Below are 3,858 nucleotides of genomic sequence, written 5' to 3' on the forward strand. Positions count from 1 at the left end.
CGGCTCTTGCAGGCTGGCGCTGTACGTCTACGAGTACCTGCTGCACGTCGGCGCCCAGAAGTCGGCGCAGACCTTCCTGTCAGAGGTGAGCGCTGCCCCGCCGCCCCCCGCGCCCTTTGTGCTCCCGCCGCCCGGCCTCCATTTTGTGCGGGCGCCGGCGGGGGTCGCGCGTGGGGCCCCCGCCCACTCGTGCCCTCTCGCCCGCAGATCCGGTGGGAGAAGAACATCACGCTGGGCGAGCCCCCCGGCTTCCTGCACTCCTGGTGGTGGTAAGTGCGCTCCGCTCCCCCTCGCCCACGCGGGGCCGTTCCCACGCCGCGGGGTGGGGAGGGGGGTGTTCCGCGGGTTGGGGGGGGGGATGCAGAGCCGTCCCGCGCCCCGCCGCGGGTCCCCACGGAGTTGGTGCTCCGCTCACCCGGCGAGGGAAGAGCGGGTGCCGAGGTGCGTCCGAGTCCCGTCGCCAAAGTTGGGGCGACCCGGAGCCGGGAGCCGGCAGAGGAGCAGACCGGACCTGGCTCCGCGGTGTGGGATGCGCGCGGCGTCGGCCGGCGTAGGCAGCCCGGCTCCCGGCCTCGGCCTGCGGTTTGGCTAGCGAAGTGAGCAAAGCGGCGGGATCGGGGGAATTATAGCGGGGAATCGGGGCTTGTGTCGCTCGGCGTGTAGGGATTAGCGGGAGGAGATAGGAGACAAGCAGCCTGCTCTGTCTTCCTTTCGGGAGTTTGCAAGGAAATGGAAACAGCCCTTTTTTGGGGCTGAAACACCCAGTTACATGCCTGCCAGGCTCGACGCTCCAGGCTCTGCTGGCCCAGCTGGGCCGGCGCTAGCCACATCGATGCCGCCCTGGCCGTAGGCGCTGCAGGACCAGGGCCGCTCTGGCCCGCGTTGCCCACGGTGGCGCTTGGTCCTTGCTCGCACCAGCACGGTGCCGCGTGCCCCCACGCGAACGTGGCGCCTCTCGCAGGCGGYGGCTGGAGTCTCGGCTGGCGGCGAGCGGCTTCATGTCGCCGTGCAACTGGTGCTCGTGAAAAACGAGGAATCCGCAAGAAACAGTGAGTCAGCACCCGCACGGCGGGGTAGGCGCCCTGTGCCATGGCGAGGGAGTAACGCGGGGCTGAGCGGGTCTGCGGGGCTGGAGCCCAAGGCGAGGAGTCGTGCGCTTAATCGCCGCAGGGGAGTTGCCAGCTCCTTTAGTCTTGCTTGCAGCCCTGCTCCAGAGGAGCGTTGAGGAGAAATTTCCATGGTGGAGTTGCTGCTGTCCCTATGGGAATACTTCAGGAGTGGGAGGGAAGTTGCTGWATGCAAGGACCTGATCGGCCTTACGAAAGGCTTCCAAAACTTTGAGCGTTCAGGAGGGAGAAAGGTTTGAGACTAGCCTGTCCTTTGCCAGGAAGCTGGAGTAGGTRGCTGAAGAAACCAACTTTGGGTTGGCATATTTGCGTGCTTGGGAACCTTAGGGGGAACACATCATAAGATGTCAGTGTTGATATGCGCTTATGTTAAGGTTTTAGAAGTTCCTGAATTACTACTCTCTGGTTCATATTGCCAGCTCGCTGTAATTGTTACCCACGCGTTAAATGCTAGTTTTAGCTCTTAAAATGCTCAACATCACCTGTCTTGAAATGTCTTTATTGGCGCTGCCGCCAGAAGGTCTGAATGGAAATGAAATTGGATGCACAGTCCTGACAGACTTTTAGATTTCCTCCTCAACCACAGACCAAATGAGGTGGAAAGTTGCTCACCTTTAATGAACCGGTGGCGTAGTCTGAACTCTGCTATTGTATGTTGTGCTGTTAAGTATGCAAGTAATAATTAGTAACTGGATCCTGTTTTACTTTTTCTGCCATGCAGCGTATTTTGGGACCTTTACTGTGCAGCTCCTGAAAGGCGAGATACTTGTGAACATTCAAGTGAAGCAAAAGCCTTTCATGACTATGTGAGTAACAAGTTTTTAATCCTTACGGTAATTATAGAGTTGGGTAGCTCAGACTTCTTCAGCACACCAAGAGCAAATGTAACCAACTGGCAAAAGCGTTTTTTTTTTTAACCAACGATGTTCTGATTTGGCTGAACAGTATTTCATAATGTTGCAATTATGTAAATTAACTGAGATACTTATCTTAAGTACTTAAAGGCATTCAGACTACTGGTAGAATTAAGCAGTTTTGCATAGCAATGGACAACAAAGCGTTTACTATGACTGCTGTAGAGGATCAATGGTGATATATTTCATGCTGAGGACATCTCACTGACAAGTGCTGTTGTTGTGTGGGCAGGCATGGGGTGGAATTGGGAGGAGGGGGGAATTCTCCAAAATGTAATTTCTTTAGCCTCTGAAAACCTTGCTGTTCTTAGCAAGGCTTGGGGTTTCTTTGGTTGTCTGAGAATCTTCTCTCAAAAAACTCTGTGAAGGTGTTAATTAAACAAAGATGATGTTGCAGACCTCCCCTGCTCCCCCCTTGGTTGACGGTGTGTGTTTTGTCTATCAGTATCGCGGGCTTTTTGTCCGTGCACAAAATGGAGCAAAATGGTTTGAGTTCCCGTGTGATGAGAAGTCACAGCTGTGATGTTGCTTGATCCGTCTTGTGATGACCTGAACGTCAGTGGGGACACTGCTCCCAGCCTTTGCACAAGGCTGTTTGCATGGTGTGAGTGTGAGCAAACCTAGAAGTGCTGCAGCCTGCTGGGCTCTGGCACGGTGGCTCCATGGACCTTGCTCTGCTAGCAGGTCYGAGCGTGCAGGTCCCCAGGTGTTTGGTCAAAGCAGGCCGTGGGTTTTCTTCTGCAGATGTGTTTGGGTAACCCAAAAGATGTTCTCTTCTTGGGTAGGACAGCTGAGCCTGTGGGGCTGAGGTGCTGTGGTCCTCTTGGCAGGCAGGGCTTTCTAGAAGGAGTCCTCTTCAGTAAGTACTGCTTTTCCTGCGGGTATGAGACTTGTTGGTGCTGGATCTGGTGGGAGAAGGGTGGGCTGCCCACTCCTGTCCTGCTGAAGTTGCTCAGATCTGCAGTGTCGATCTGCATCGAGAGGAATTTGAATCAAAGGATTAGTCACCTGGCTGTGGGCTTGGACTGTAGTCAAGTAAGTTRAACTGTGTAGCAGGAGCTGTTTTTGTCTGTTCCTGGGAGCCTGTGGTGTGGAAACCATTTTTCCTCTCTTCCCAAGTTACTAGTTGCCTCAACATGCCTGCGTTTAGCTGCTCAGAAGATGTGCGAGGGTTTGTCTGAAAGCAACGCTGCGTGAGTGTCTTGGAGGCCTCCAAGATGCTCGAGCTCGCTGGTTGCGTGTTGCTGGGAGAGCAAAACGAGAGTGTGCCTGGGATATCAACAGCRAAGGGCTGTTTGAAAGTCTTTGCTGTGGATGTGTAAACACAGGTGTCTCTGCTGAGCCGGCCTGTGTTTTCTACAGGTACTAAAAAGAAGCATCCTTTTTGAAAAAGTGTTTGGGACATAGAGGTGTAACTACTTCCACATTGAGATACTGCAGTAGAAAGCTGCCTAGTTGTCCCCGTGAAAACACCCGGGGAAGCGGTTTGCTCTGGTTTGTTGGATCTGCACCTTTCCAGGTTGGATGTCCCTTCCTCGTGGCCGTTCCACGTCGTTCAGTTTCCATCTCTGTTGTAAATCTTTTGTGTGGCTTTTTGGAGTATGTCGAGTTAAAATTTTGAACTCCTGAGCTGAGGGTTAGAGAGAGCTGACAGTTTGCCAGCAAATCTGTCGATGCCGAGGCTTGCAGTTCCAGCCTCTGCTCGAGACAGACTGCCGCTCTGTCCTGGTCACTCCTCAAGCATTGCTTAAGTAATCYTGGCTTTATTCGAGGCTGGTTGGGACAGAAGGCCCAGCGGGAGCGGGGGAAAAGGTAGA

Source organism: Apteryx rowi, unplaced genomic scaffold, assembly GCF_003343035.1.
Source record: "Apteryx rowi isolate R43461 unplaced genomic scaffold, aptRow1 scaffold_503, whole genome shotgun sequence".
Taxonomy (NCBI): domain Eukaryota; kingdom Metazoa; phylum Chordata; class Aves; order Apterygiformes; family Apterygidae; genus Apteryx; species Apteryx rowi.